This window comes from Urtica dioica, chromosome 8, assembly GCF_054948205.1.
Source record: "Urtica dioica subsp. dioica isolate 48M chromosome 8, U.dioica_male_clone48M_v1_H2, whole genome shotgun sequence".
NCBI classification, from domain to species: Eukaryota; Viridiplantae; Streptophyta; class Magnoliopsida; order Rosales; family Urticaceae; genus Urtica; species Urtica dioica.
The window spans coordinates 21993593-22009597 of record NC_142763.1 but is presented as its reverse complement, the minus strand read 5'-3'; the positions used below and the strand labels follow the sequence as shown (position 1 = coordinate 22009597).

At 36.6% G+C, this 16005-nt stretch overlaps 1 pseudogene across 1 annotated transcript; it reads right to left on the bottom strand.

Moving 5' to 3' along the window:
• Positions 1 to 1966: 1966 nt before the first annotated feature.
• On the bottom strand, positions 1967 to 14298 carry LOC149388569 (uncharacterized; annotated as a pseudogene). The gene is made up of 7 exons (XR_016300648.1): positions 13756 to 14298; positions 6848 to 7000; positions 6648 to 6757; positions 5701 to 5932; positions 5306 to 5596; positions 4534 to 4865; positions 1967 to 2587 (listed from the first exon to the last, which is right to left on the bottom strand). The product of XR_016300648.1 is annotated as an uncharacterized LOC149388569 (transcript).
• Between the last annotated feature and the right edge of the window lie 1707 nt (positions 14299 to 16005).

Here is a 16005-nt window from a genome sequence, read left to right as displayed (position 1 = left end):
AACTCAAAGGCCAAGTTATAAATAATAATCCAAAGCTTCTTTTTTACAGTGTTAGGTCAGAAACGTCTTCTGTTTATCAGACATCTATTTATAGAAAAATAGAGTTTGAAATAAGAGAATATGTGTGAGATAGATAAATGAAGAAAAAGAGTAAAAAATAAATAATTCTTTTGTTGTCAGAAAGAATGAAAAAAAAAAATTATATCTTCTTATAAATAAAAAAGTTCCTTTTAAAGAATAATCAATTTTTGGATGCTATCTATAAATGAAGTTTTTTATTTTTTTTTAAGAAAGACCAATTATTGAAGAAGCATTAAATGTATTAAATAAATTAAATAGAGCTAAAATTATAAGAGGTTAATATATATTCGCAAATTGATATGTAAATTATTATGAGTTGGTCTACATACTGTCATACAAGTGCAACGTGGTTACTGCTACAAACATGTTGATAAACATTTAGTTCCAAAAATGATGTAGACTAAAGAGCTTGGAAAGACGAAGAACAATCACGGAAGAAAATGAATTCTCTAATTTTTTTTTTTACTAATTAAAATCTGAAAATAAAAAGAATATAACAAAAACAAGCAAAAATATAAAAAAAATAATAGAAGAACCACCATTTTGGAATCCTAAACGTTGAAATTTGAGTAAAAAACTACTGCTTCGCGAAATTCGGATGTTCCGATACTGCATCCGAAAGGGGGAGAGAGAATGAGAGAGAGTGATGCTTTTAGAGAGAGAGAGAGAGTAAATAAATTCATATTTAAATAAGTTATTAATATACTACTAATCAGGAAATCGATTTTATTTTATTTTTTTATTATTTTGGAAATAAATATAATTACTTAATTAATGAGGTAAATTAGGTACAAAATAATTTAGGGCATTGTAGCGAAATAGTCAAAATGAAACTATGAAATTTGTTTTTAGCCTATGTTTCACAACTTTTAGTAAAATAGCCAACAGACTTATGTGGCAATAATTAATGCCTGATTTACCCTTATTTATTAACAAATTCGTCACTTTCTCTCTCCTATTTTTTTCCTACACTTTTTTTTACATAAAAACTTCAAAAAACTATATATATCTCATATGAACTCGAAATTGAGTGATTTCAAATCCTACGGATTCGTGACGCCGAGATCTTCAAAAATAGATCTATTGTGTTTGATGAAAAATCATGTTTAATAACATAGATGTAGAAAAATCATGTTACTACCTTAAATATGGAAATAATTGGAAATTTTTGAAATTATCAAAAAAAATAAATGGAAACGTAACTATGAGGCATTAAACATAATTTTTCATCAAACACAATGGGTCTATTTTTGAAGATCTCGACGCCACAAATTTGTATGATCTGAAATCACTCAATTTCGAGTTCGTATGAGAAAGATACGAATTTTTGAAGTTTTGATGCAAAAAAAATTATTTGAAAAAAATAGGAGAGAGAAAGTGACGAATTTGTTAATAAATAAGGGCAAATCAGACCTTAATTATTGCCACATAAGCCATTTGGTTATATTCCTAAAAATTGTCAAACATAGGCTAGATCCAAAATCACATGTTTAAAGTGGCCTAGTTACTTACAAATCTCAATAATTTATTCCATTAGCAACATGAAATGAAATTAGGCTTTAATAAAAAATAAATTGAAACGATATTTAAATGAAACTCCAGCGTTTTGATTAACTGGCTCAAATATATAAAACGGTATACATGGAATAATATAAAATTAGTAGTCTTATTTTTTTAATGGAAACCATCAGTTGTTATTACATGATCTTTTACTAAATGGATCAGGCATGCTATCTCATGCCCGCACACAATGATTCAAAATAGAACTTTTGAAAAAAAGTACATAACAGACACACTTAAAAAACCAATATATATATATATATATATATATATATATATATATATATATATATATATATATATATATATATATATATATATATAGTTAGGGAGCAGAGAGAGCAGCCAGCTTGTAGGTACGCTGAGGAACCGTCTTGAAATTAGCCGTAATGAGATCAAGATAAAGCGGAAACTGGGCGAGAGCGAAGAACGAAATGGGGAGACACGTGATGGCGTACATCGGAAAAGCCGCGAACTTGAGCTTGTGGTGAAGCACGAAGAAGTGTCCGGCGCAGAAGGAGATGAGCATGGAAGCGATGGAGACGAAGAGCGAAGTGAGGCCGATGAGAAGCTTCCACGGCAGATCTCGGGCGAAGTCCCTCTCCTGGTAGCGCGAGGTGAGGATGGCGAGGAACATGACGAGGGCGGTGATGGAGAAGGAGAGGGCGACGAGGGAGGTGATGTCGAAGAGCTCGAAGGCGGGGCGGTCCTCCAGCTTTGGGCGGCCGCTGGACTCGTCCATGCCGCCAGGGAAGGTGGTTAGGTCGCAAAGGCCACGGTTGCGATCAGGGCCGCCACCCTCGGAGCACGACTGCGACGTGTGGGTCAGCCAATCCCCGCCCGCCTTCACCAGTTTCGTGTGGCTCTCCGTGAAGATCTCGTTCGCTGTCTCGCCCTTATTGTTGTACCGCACGAAGAAGCCCAGCGGTATTGATTTCTTCACGAACTGTGGTTATGGATGATATATGAGTCTTGTAAAGTCAAGCGTAAATGAATTTGATGAATTTTTTTTTATTTTATTTTTATAAAAAATTAATGGTAAGAATAGTCTTCTCTAAATATTTTTTAGAGTTATTGACGTTAAAAATGCTTAATTTTTTTTCGAAATCATATTTATATACCTAATTAATCTTTTTCCTCGGTGGCCAAAATACTTAATATTACGTTTTAGTTGCACTGTACATACTTTTACCGTTAAGTTGGAAGGAAAAAGACGTGTCAAGTTCAGTTTTAATGAAAAACTACTTTTTTCTTCTTCTTAAAATTAATTAAACATCAATTTTATTATTTTATAATACAAAAAAATTAAAAAGAAAAAATATCTCTCCTCATTTATATAATTAAAATTTATTAAATTTTTTTAAAACTAATCAAACATTAATTATATCATTCTTTAATACGATTTTTTTTAGTAATTTGTCTTTAAAACTAAGTAAACATTAAATATTTATTATTTTATAATAAAAAATTATTAGTAATTAAAAAAATTAAATATTAATTATATCAATTTACAATACAAAATATCTTAATACTTATTAAAATATTAATCATAATAATTTTTTTTATCAATGAAGAGAGATTTATTTTCATATAATTTTGTTTGGATTAAAAATGGTTTACTGTTTTGAGCATAAATAACTTCTTCTTTTCTTTTCTTTTTTTTTTAAAAATTTTTTACTCTTTTATTTATACTTTTAAAAAAAAAAAAAAAATTAGGTTCTTAAAAAGCTCACAATTTTGGAAAGTTCATAATGGCTCATAATTTCTAAATGGTTTATCATATTTTTGGAAGAGGGGCGATATATTCATATTTTGGGTTAAAAGTGTACTTTTATTTCAGCAAATTTATTTTATTGTATTACTTTTAGAGACATGCAGATTTCTTTATTTACTTTTTAAGAGAAAAATGAATTTTAATACATCCAAGTATTTCATATTTATTTTCTATGCAAACAAGCGCATCCTTTTGCGCAAATATATATACACATACCAACCAACTACCACACTAAATTTCAAAATTCTCAAAATGTCTTCAAAATATTAAAAATATTATGGACAATCTTATCCTTCTCCATAAATAACACAACAAAGTCCACCATCACAACATAAAATTTAGAATTTATTTTTCATCCCAAAACTATTTTATGTTTTTGTTTTTTAAGACAGCTGAAATCATTGAAAATATATATAGTAACAAAAAAAGTATTAGATAAAATTCAATGAATTTTGATGATAGCATCAAAGACTTTTGAATCATCGAATATATATATTTATATATATATATATATATATATATATATTATATAATTTTTTAATACAAATAATTAGCTGTTTAGCCATCTAAAACACTAGCAATTTGGTTTTAGCCAACGTTTCGTTAATTTTCCGTAAATAGCCATCTTACTTACGTGGCAGCTTATTAATTGATTTAGTTTTACCTTTTTGTCCTTACGCTATTTTAATTAGGCATTTTTAAAAAAAAAAATCGAATTAAATATTAAAACCGAATAATGAAGTTTTCAAATTTGAAATTTGAATGTTGAGCAGATTTTGAAAGATATTAGCCATTAATTGTTATGTATTTGGAAATTTTCAACGTTGACTTTAGGTAATTAGTTTCTATTTTCGTTGCAAGTCACTAGGTAATTAATATTATATTTATATATATATTATATAATTTTTTAATATGTAATTCTTATCGATTTTGATGAAAATAAATGGAATTCAACGGTACCATAAGCTAGAAAAATATAAAAGAAAATTTAAAAATACACCAAAAATAAAAACTTGGTTTAATTTTATTTGAGTTTATGGAATAATAGGCTGATTATAAACACCAAACACTTAAATGGAAGAGGATATATTGTGGTAAACAAGGCAAAAAAAGCTTACCTCGAACCATTTGATCTCCCATTGCATCTGGAGAGCGGCGCCAGGGATTTGCCGGGGCATGTAGGCTCCTAGCTTGGCAGCGAGATGGAGAGCACTGTTGCCCTCGTTGTCGACCTGCTGAAATATTTTGTCGGTGAATATCCTTCTGCTCACGAGCAACTCCAACATTTGCGGCTGCCTGTGCTCCACCGCGAGCAGGACCACGTTCTTCTTTTGCGCGTTCACGTCATGTATCGCCTCTGGAAACAACTCAAGTATCCTCTCCATCATCTCGCTTACCCTGTTCTTCGCCGCTATCAATATCGTCGACTCATTCATGTCCTCTCTTTGCCCTGCCACAGCACGCCGCGTAGAAAAACCAATTAGTAAAGGGTTCGTTTGGAACCCAAAAAATGTGAAAGAAAAGAAAATGACAGTCTGCTATATTTTTCTAGTTTTGTCTCTGTTGTTACATGTGTTAATGGCGTATTTTTTAGCGACAAATCTGTCTTGACAAGATATCTTGCAACATGCTTCGTAATACGCTGAGACATCTTGGTTGCTGACCATTGTGTAGCTTACTTTTATTTTGTGTGACATTACCATTATTTCCGTTTGGGGGAAATGCCATAGAAGGTCTTGACATATCATCGTCTTAAAGATGTTGCATCGAAAAATGTGAAAGATGGGTAATGTATATTAAGAGATCATGAGTTACTAATCTCACCGCCAATTTATTTTGAGCTAGACTCTATTTAGCATAAAAGTTGATAATTGTGTAGCTTACTTTTACTTCGTGTGACATTGCCGTTATTTCCGTTTTTCGAAGAATCCACAGAGGTCATAGCCTCTTTAATTGGCTGATCAAATGTACTATCCGGAAAAGTAGTATCGTCGCCATCGACGATCTCATACGGGTTAGTCTCGCCGTCTTCTTTGTGGGACCGCGTCGGTTGCACTGCCCGGGGATCGGCTCCCCTGTCATGGTATTCATATTTAGAAGCATCGTTCAGGAGTTCGTTCATCACTTGGACTGACCACACGTGTTTCTCTTTCTTTTGCCGGACTCTCATTATCAAAGATCCTTGAATACCTCAAACCATGTCCACACAGGAAAAAAAAACAAGTAAGATATCTTGTCAGGCAAAACCTTGGTTGGCCTTAGAAGATCCTAAAATTTGAATGTACCGAATCCGAGAATGACGAGCAAAGCCTCGAAAACAATCTTGAAAAAGTTGAAACATGTGTTGTAGTTTGGAGGAAAGAGCTTTTGGGCTTTGGAAGGTTGTTCCGTGCTTGGGTTCTCTGTATCAGCTCCTATTTGTTGAGCGTGAGCCTTTGTTCCGATGGTCACTGGTAAGTTAAGGTGTTCTACGAATAAGACCATACTGGTTGATGTTAACAACGAAATAAAATTAATCTAATTAGAATCTAATAATTTTTTACAAAAATAGCCAAAGTTTACATAAAATTAGTGAAATATTAAAAATTTACAAAAAAGCGCAACTGTCCCTAAATTCATTAAAGAGTCTACCTTCTACCTTGTATCCTACGTCAATAAAATGTTTGTCCGTGTCCATAAATTTATTTAAGGAGGCAGATACCTTGTATACGATGTCAAATAATTTAGACTATAAAAATAAATTACGGAATGTGTCAAATTTTAGCTATTTTACTAATTAACTTTTGACAGTTTTGTTTAAAAACTTACAACTTTGATAATATTCTTTATCAATTAGTTTTTTTTTTAATAAAGAAAGATGATAATTAGTGAAAATATTGTACAAAATAACCATTTGAAACTTATTGATTAGCAAAATAACCAAAGTTTCAACTTTTCAGCAAAGTAATCAAATTTACGTTTTCAAATTTTTTTTTTTACAGGCAAAATTAATTTTTTTTTACGATTATCATAAGCAATTTATCACTTAAAAAAAATAATCTTAGGATCAAAGTTTTTTTTTAAAACCAGATTGCTGCACATTTTTGTTATCTCACTAAATTAAGATAAACCGTGATTATATTGCAAATCTATAACTTTAAATTAGCTATTTAGCTACATCACCTTTAATAGTTTCAAATACTCTTGGCATACGATTTTTGGCGAATCTCATCACCAACTGAAATACATTGACGCAAATCTTGCAAGTGGGCGGATAATTAGCGGATTCCTCTTCTTGCTCGATTTTCTTCATCATCAGTGTACGATCATCTATTTCCGGCTTGAGTATATCCACAGTTGTGCCTTTCAAAATTACAACCACAGTTAGTATAGTGTTTAGTTTGATCCCAATAGTACGTAGTACGGAACAAATGATCTTGGTGTGAGACTTACAATGATAAATAATGCTTTGCCATCCTCCAAGGTTGCTACTACTCTTGAAGGCAAATGGCTTACTTGCCAATACATGGAGAGGCGTATGTCCATGCTGGTCCGCAGAGTCTATAAGACTTTCTCCGTACAGTTGAATTATCTGGAACGCCAAATCTATAAGAAAAAAGGATTAGAAAAGGGACTTGATACGCCCCGAGATATTTCTTTTATTGTTTCGAATAGGAATGAAACTATTACAATGAGATATCGGACTTTTCGAGAGGTCCGTGCTCTCCAAATTGAACTAACTTCCTAACTTAATCTTTCCAATACTTTTCCGATACTTTTCCGATCCCCCTTCTCTTTCCCTCACTTCTTATTTATACTAAACGGCCTAACTAACTAATAATACGTAATTACAATACTACCCTTACGGTCCTAACAGGATTATGTATAAAAAAGAAAGCTAATATAATAATCAAACTTTACACAAAAAGATATTAGGGTCCATAACAACAATTAATATGTTCCTAAATTATAATATTTATCCTCTCCATGGGGAAAACTACGTTTAAACATATTTATCTAAATCTAAACATTTAGGAAAAAAAAAGGGTTTATGTATTGCGATTTTTAAACGGGTCTCAGCTGGCTGTTCAGGTTTTTGATATCAAAACCGTAGTTTAGATTAAATAAGACCAATCTCGTAGTAAATTAAATTAGCAAAAGAGTTAATTAAAATATTGAAACTTAATAACTTTAGTGATTAACTTAAATACTCAAATAATTTTATTATTGAGTTAATTTTTCTAGTTAACTTTCTAGAATTAACAAACATCCAAAAAGTCTATAGTCGGACCAAACTGGATTGGACCAATAAAAAATAATTTGGTGCAATTGGAATTATTTTTATATTTGGTCACGTCCAATTTTATTTTTTACAAACCATTTAAATCAGTTCGATCCGATACATACATATATATATATACATATATATATATATATATATATATATATATATATATATATATATATGTAGATCGGACAAAACCGAACACTCCAAAAAATCAATATGACAATTCTCTTTTTATTTTATACTATAGGGATAATTAATACCAACTTTCCAAATGTTGCATTTATAATCATATTACAATGTTGAAGCCAATCACAATTATACCACCAGTTATTTGTTTCTGGTTGGAATAGCCTTATCTTTGATTAATTGTTTAAAAATTTATCGTTTATTAGACATTGTTAACGCTCGATTTCGAGTCAACACTAGAGAACCGTTAACTATTCAACTCAGGATCAGATCCTGAGGTTGCACGTAGGCTGGTGTCGTTAAACGCTTGAGATCACCGACCTCTTGGAGTAGACGGGAATCGCTCCAGCTCAAATCATGTGAGGAAATAAACAGTGAACTAGAAGGGTGCGAAAGGTTTCCCATCTTCGCGCTCTCCGATACTTAACATTAGTGTTGGTGTAATGTTCTACCGAGAAAATGTCCTCGTTAGCTCAGAAGTATTTAGAGTAGTCTAGAAAGAGTATTAGTATTCTCAGGTTGTGAATGACTTACAGAATGAGGAAAAAGAGCTCATATTTATAGGCATATAGGTTGGGACTTTGGCATAATTTTTTAGAGTCCTCGGGCGGGATGTCGCTGGGAGGCCTCGCGCGAAGGCCTCTGGGCCTCGCCGTGGGTAGGGGAGGGGGTCGCTCGTCTGAGGGCGGGTCTCGCCATTGGTCGGCTAGACCATAGGCCGCGAGGCGGGCCTTGTAGTTTGTGATGCCTTTGAGACCTGCCCTAAGGTTGGGTCTTGATAAGGCTTGCGGGGGCCTGCCTCTGATGGCTTTGCCTCGCTCGTAGGCAGCAAAACCTGCTCTTTGGACTAGGTCTCGCATGTTGCTCGCTGGCTTGCCTCTGACGGCTGAGCCTAGCTTGTAACTTGTGGGACATGCCCTTCGGGCTAGGTCTTGCATGTGGGTCGCGGGGCTTGCTTTTGATGACTGGGCCTCGCTCATAGTCCGCGGGACTTGCCCTTTGGGCTGGGTCTCGCAGGGTTTGCCTTTGACGGCTGCGCCTCGCTCGTAGTCCGCGGGACCTGCAATTCGGGTTGGATCTCGCGGGGCCTGCCTCTGATGCTGGACCTCGCTTGTAGCCCGCGTGACTTGTCCTTTGAACTGGGTCTGGCATGTGGCTCGTGGGGCTTGCTTCTGATTTTGGAACTTGCTCGTAGCCCGCGGGACCTACCCTTCGGGCTAGATCTCGCTTGTGGCTCGCAGGACTTTGCCTCTGACAGCTGGACCTCCTTGTAGCCCGCAGGACTTGCCTTTTGGGCTTGGTCTTGCCTATGGCTCGCGTGGCCTGTCTAGGGTGGTTAGGTCTCACTCTATTGTCGACGGGGCTTTTTCGAGTCTTGCTTGTAGCTGTTCAGAGACTGGTCTCGCGACGACGGAGAATGATTTCATTTCCCGTATTCCGTCGCGTTTGGCCTTTTTCTGTTGGACGAGTTTTTACCAGACATCTTCGTTAACTTTTTCATGTTATATACCAAAATGACAACAATGAAACTAGACATATCATAATTGTTAAAAAAATTATCACTTACTCTAGATTTTGATTAAATTTTACTTGTTAGGTTACCCTAATAGATATAATATATATAGGTGATGGGAATTTTCTCAACTAGAGAAATCTCACGACGCAAGCGAACGTGTCGTCAAGTAATAGAGTGCAAAAGCACGGATATCGATCTCACAAGGACTCTAGACTATTTCCGAAGCAAACTCACTAGCTTTCTTTTTCGAGTTATGGAAAATGAAAAATGGGAGTTTTTGATTGTTTTGAGAACAAGATGAAAAGTAAACAAAAGTGAAAACAATATTTAAACACAAGTTAAAAGGAAGGGGCGCGATTTCGTTATTTCATCGAGTCGATCGGTCTTGGTACGATTCTAAGCTCGGGTTTAGAGTGTTAAAACTTAGTCTCAATCCCTCTATATCATTCACTAATCTCTCTCGAGTCTTTAGGAATCTAGCTATGTGTCGAACTTACACCTCTCGGTTTGGGTTCTATTAAAGCACAAAACCGCATTTAGCCCGGGATTTCAATCAACTACGACTATCCCCTAGTCTTTCTATAGCTCTAGGAAGGTTGAAGATGGGATGGGTAAAGCTCACTCGTTTATTACCTCTCGGTGTCTAAACTCGTCTAAGATTCACTAAATAGGTAGCTACTCTAATTAGCGCTAACACACGCCCCATACCCATAGAATTTCACTCTCAACCCAACCATGAAGCACCAATCTAATCCAAATGTTTGACCAACCAACTCAACTACTCAACTACATCGCACCCCAAATCTACTTAGCTACTCATGATTAAGAATAAACAAAGTAAAATTGAAATAAGTAAAAGAAGCAAAACAATAAAGAAACAAGACATTGAATGCTAATCTCAACAACCAAATAAATATATCATAAAACTCAAGCACTACTTCAATATTCCACTTAGATAAAACAATAAACTTATCACAATGCTCAAATGACAAAGGTAATCAACAAAACCCAAATAGAATACTTGAAAGCTTAAAATATGTTCAACAAGCAAAAAGTGGAGTAAATAAGTAAAGAACAATAAATAAAAGAGATAGAGTTAAGAGTGAACAAATGGAGGTGATGAGGATGATGGAGGTTGTCACTTCTCCCTCTTCTTCTTCACTCCCAAGCTCAAGAGCAAAATGGGTGTCAAACCCTAGCTTTCTCTCTCTCAATTTCTCTCTCTAAAGTTTCAAAACCAAAACAAAAGTGTTCTATGCTAAAGCTTCCTCTTTTCCTCTTTGAATAAGTGTATATGAGGGTTTAGGAAAAGTTTTCGGAGCAAATATGGACCCTTGGATGGGATCCAAGGGCCAAAAATGAGCTAAAAGACGAGCTCCAAAAAGTGCTGAAAAAGCAACTGGCGCGGTGCGCCACATAACGGCGCGGTGCGCCACTCGTGAATTTTCTGAAGGCGCGGTGCGCCACATAACGGCGCGCCGCGCCTCTCTTGCGTGTTGCCCGCTCGAGCTCTCGGGTGTAAATTTAGTCACCAGGGCGCGACGCGCCCTTAAATAGCGCGGCGCGCCCTTAAATAGCGCGGCGCGCCAACCTTGAAACGCTTACTTTTTGTTGACCGTCGTTGACCATCGTTGACTTTTGTTGACTTGACTTCAAATGACCATAACTTGCTCGATTTAGCTCCGATTCAGCCCGTTTTCGCACCACAACCTTCTCATACTCTCTCAAACCTGAAAATGCAATAAAAACTACAAAATAATATCAAAAACATTAAGAACAAGCTTCGATTCTTATCTAAGAGTCATAGATAAGTGTGAATGAATCTCACTTATCAATAGGTATATATAGGTTTATTTTATTCTTAATCAATTTGGGTCCCCATTTCTCATGTATATCTACAATTATTATACCAATTTTTTATAAAGAAAAATAAGGCTAGTAGCCCAATAATTAATGCTCTTTTAAAAAAAATAGCCAAATATTACAAAAATATCCCATCAGTCCATAGTAAATTAAATTTAATTAATAGTTAATTCTTTTTAGTAAATTATATTTAGTGCGGGGTGGTGAGCTATTTTTTTAGAACATTGAAAGGAGCAAGTGGAATAACTACTCGCAACAAATTCTTATTTTGATAAATTAAATGCAAAAAAGTTTAACCAAAATATTGATTGAGGGACTCATGTTTAATAATTAATCAAATATAAGGCTTGTCTAATAATAACCAAGCAAATAAAGTAAAAAAATAATAATGAACAAGTAATTACGAGAATGATTGTGGCCGATATAAGGCGTGAATGCATCATTTACATAAAATCTAGGGATGAGGAAGATAATTTCGCTAGTTAAAATTTTGCGATTGGGCTACTTTGTTTTGGTACGTACTTGTTATCAGTTAACCACCCTCTCCAGTCTTTAGAATGCGATCAAAGGGAAAGATATCATCTGAGTTTAGTTTTGTAACGAAGTATATTTGTAAAGAGAAAACATTATGTGATTTTGGTTACGTTGATGGAACTTTGTCATTATGAAATAAAATGAAAACAACATTAAGCGTATGGTCAAATTTTAAGACTTTATTGTATATTTATCTGTGCAGTAAAGTAAATGTGTGGAGAAAGAAGACTAGTCACCGAAATACTTGCCGGCGATGGAGTAGTGGAGAGCCGTCTGGCCATCCTTGGCCTTCCGGCAGTAAGAAGCCTTCTCATGTGAGAGAGACTTGGAATGAAGCGCAAGGAAAGCCTCCTTCTCTCCTTCTTCCCCCTCAGTGCCGCCAAAAACAACGGCGTCTCGGTCTCGAGGTTCCGAGCTCCGACGAGAGAGGGTTCGACTCTGGCGATGCACATGCACATCCTCGCGTTCCTCATCGCCGCTGCCAGGTGTAGCACAGTGTTCCCTGCCTCGTTCTCCATCCACAGGCCAATCGTTGACATATATGCTAACAAGTTGTGTCATTTAATGATTTATATGCCAACAAATTTTATCATTTAATGACATATATGTCAACAAATCATGTCATGTCAACAAACCGTGTCATTTGTTGACATATATATATATATATCAATAAATTATGTCATTTGTTGACATGTTAACAAATTGTGTCATTTGATGACATCTATGTCAACGAATCTATAAACTTTTCAGTGTTGTCATTTGTTGACATATATATGTCAACAAATCGTCAAACAAACCCAAATTCCTTGATATATACCAGACGCTGAGAAAAAAAATACTAGAAAAAAGAAAAGAAAAAAAGAGGGTAAAAATGGACACAAAACACTATCTCTTTGTTTTACACTAATAGAATTGTCTAAATTAATATTTTGGTTGATAATGAAAAACGAGTTATCAAACACTCTTATTTTGGTTGAGAATGTGTCTTTATTTCTATTTTAATATTGTACTGAATGTGAGTTTAAAATATTTGTGGGCTTTTTCTTGATGAGCGGGCTTAAAGCAAAGGAAAATGACATCGACTAGTAATAATTTTGATAATTTTGATCAAAAGAGTAGCAACTATGTTTTTAGATACTTTTATTAGTAACTGTAGACATCAAAGTATACAGTTGTCATAAACTGTAGATTTACAAGTCTACAATTAATAACAATTATAGATATATCAGTTTACAGTTACTAGTAAACGTGTCCAAAAACATAATTGCTACTATTTTTGTCCAAAGCATCAAAATTACTACTAATTAAATTCATTTCCCTAAAGCAAATACTTTACGATCCTTATGGTTAGGCCGGACCTGTGTGGAACACGTGGCTGAATATAACTATTACAGTCAAAAGGGGTTAGTTAGCGTACATGGTACGGTATGAAGGGTAGCTATCTCAACTCATGCGTGCTAGTCACGGCAACAGAGTAGCTAGTGTTAGCCACGTTGGGTTGTTAGAGTTAGTTTAGATTAGTGAATACTGTAATAATTAGATAGAAGCGGTTAGAGTTAGTTAAGCTTTGTATAGCTTGTATAAAACGCAGTTAGTTAACACTGCAAAGATCGATGAAGAAATTATCTCCGATCACATTGATCATCTTCATTCTCAAATCTTTCTCCCTCTCTCTCTCTCTCTCTCTCTCGTTCATTTATATACAAACACTATCAATAATAAACGTATTATTTTACATATATTTATAAGTTTCATTTTTTTAAATAGAAAGTCTTTTTAATTGCACATTTCTATAAATAGAATTTGACCGACTATGAAACATAAAATATGAAAGACTAGAAGAAATAGCTAAAGAATCATATTTTACGACCGTAAAGTAAAGCGTATGGTCAAATTCTAAACCTTTGATTATGTACTTATTTATCTGTGCATTAAAGTAAAAGTGGGTAGCTAGAAATAAAGACCAGTACTCACCGAAATACTCGCCGGCGATGGAGCAGTGGAGAGCCGTCTGGCCATCCTTGGTCTTCCTGCAGTAAGAAGCGTTCTCCGTTGAGGGAGACAGGAAATGAAGGGCAAGGAAAGCCTCCTTCTTCCCCCGCAGCGCCGCCAGGAACAGCGGCGTCTCGCTGTCGGAGTTCCGAGCTCCGACGAGAGAGGGTTCGGCTCCGGCGATGCACCGGCACATCCTCACGTTCCCCATCGCCGCTGCCAGGTGTAGCACCGTGTTCCCTCCATTGTTCATCATCCACAGCGCCTTCCGAGCCGTTTTGGCATTCGTCATGTGGCGCAGGATGATCTCCTTCACCACGGCCTCCGGCCTATCGGAGATCGCCACGTGGAGCGCGGTCTCCCCGGACCGCGTGATCTTCGCCGTGTGGGCCCGCGGGTCGTCTCTGTACATCGCCCTTCATCGCCTTCCTGAGCAGCTCTTCCTTCATCTCCTCCATTTCAGCTCTCTCCATTTGAAAATATGATTTGGTAAAGAACGTATTGTATAAAGCGACAGCTATGGTTTTTGTCACTAGACTTCGGAACAAGTAATGCTTATATATGCATATCATTAGTTCGTCTTAAGTTTCTCTTTGGCGTCTCTCTGATACGCTACTGCTCTTTTCGTGTTTCACACTTGAGCTTCGGTTGTTCTTTTGTCATACAGAAGATTTAGAATTGAGTTGAGAGAGAGAGGAGAGGCTCAGGAATCGGTGCTTCATGTCAGGTTATTACCGATGATATCTCTTTATCTACGTTCTTGGCGGCCTTTATTCAAATTACTATGCTGTTGCAATGTGGAGTGCATGATCTGAACAAATTTCCACCGCCGAGGCACAATTTACTCTTTAATGTCATGACACTAGACTTGATCAGCAAAACTCTTGCTATGAATGTTAATGTCGCCAATGTCCCTGCAAACTTGGCTGAGAATCGCTCCCGTTTTCTACGCTTTGTTTAATTTTTATTGTACGGAATTTGTTTTTTATTTAATTAATTTATGCATTCATTTTTCTTGTTGCCATGAACTAATCTCCCATGAGGTGATGGTCTAGCTTGCTTGAATATGGATGTGGATTCATAATTTATTGATTGAAGTATCTTTTTTGTTCATCATTCTTTGCTTGATTTATGTTTAATGCTTGTGTGCGACTCACGACTTCGTACATGATTTTTAGGTTTGCTTAGCCACTCAACAGAGAGAGAGAGAGAGAGAATAATTGTGCACAAGAATTTTGTCACCGTAGTGCATTTCTAATTACTAAGATAACTAGACTGCTATGGAGTCATGTGTACGCTCTTGAACACAATGTTTGTCGTATTTTTAAGATTTGAGGTCGAGAGATATTTCTTTGAACATTGACATCGATTGTTAGATACTCAAGAGAGTGTTAGCGATACTTAGACGCAAGCGTGATTAGAAAAAATAAAACCGAAAAATCGTGCGTAATTCTTAGAATCCCGTTCATAGGAAAGTTCGCGAAGTCATAGCTCTTGTCTTCCTATCATTCATTCACTCGTGCTATTTTGCATTTTATTTAATCTGTCTTTTTATAGTTAATCATCACCTTCGTAGTCTTGAGTTCAATTCGTTGCTAGCTTATTAAATTCTTGGTTAACTCAATCTTCGTGAGATCAACTCTCGTTCTTACGATTTTACTATTTGAGCGTGTAATCACTTGCGTCACCAGTTCACGTCGCCCATTTAAAAAAAAAAAAAAAAAACCTCTCTCCGGCCAGTTCTGCAACTCAGCCGCGCTCCACACCCTCCGCTGTGCTCCGCCGCCGCTTCTCTCTCTCTCTTCTCCTTCTTGGTTGCGCTCAGTCAGCAGCTCCTCCACCAAGCCGCGCGCGCCACCTCCGCCGCACTCCGACGCGCTCCGCCGTCAGGAACGCTCTCACCGACTCACCAACGCGCTCCGCCGTCAGGTACGATTCTCTCTGCCTCGCTCCCTCTCTCTCAATGTTTAAACTCTCTCTCTGCCTCGCTCTCTCTCTCTCTCAATTAGTCGTCCCGTGCCTCCGGACCTCGCCGTGCGCTCAGCCCCGGCCCCGGCCGCTGCCTCCGATGCACTCCGCTGCAGTAGCTCCGCCGCACTCCGCCATCTTCTCCGCCTCGCTCAACCCCTCTCTGCCTCTCTCCCTCTCTGCCTCGCTCTCTCTCTGCCTCACCGTGCGCTCACAGCCTCCGTACCTCGCCGTGCGCTCAGCCCCGGCCCCGCTGCCTCCGAG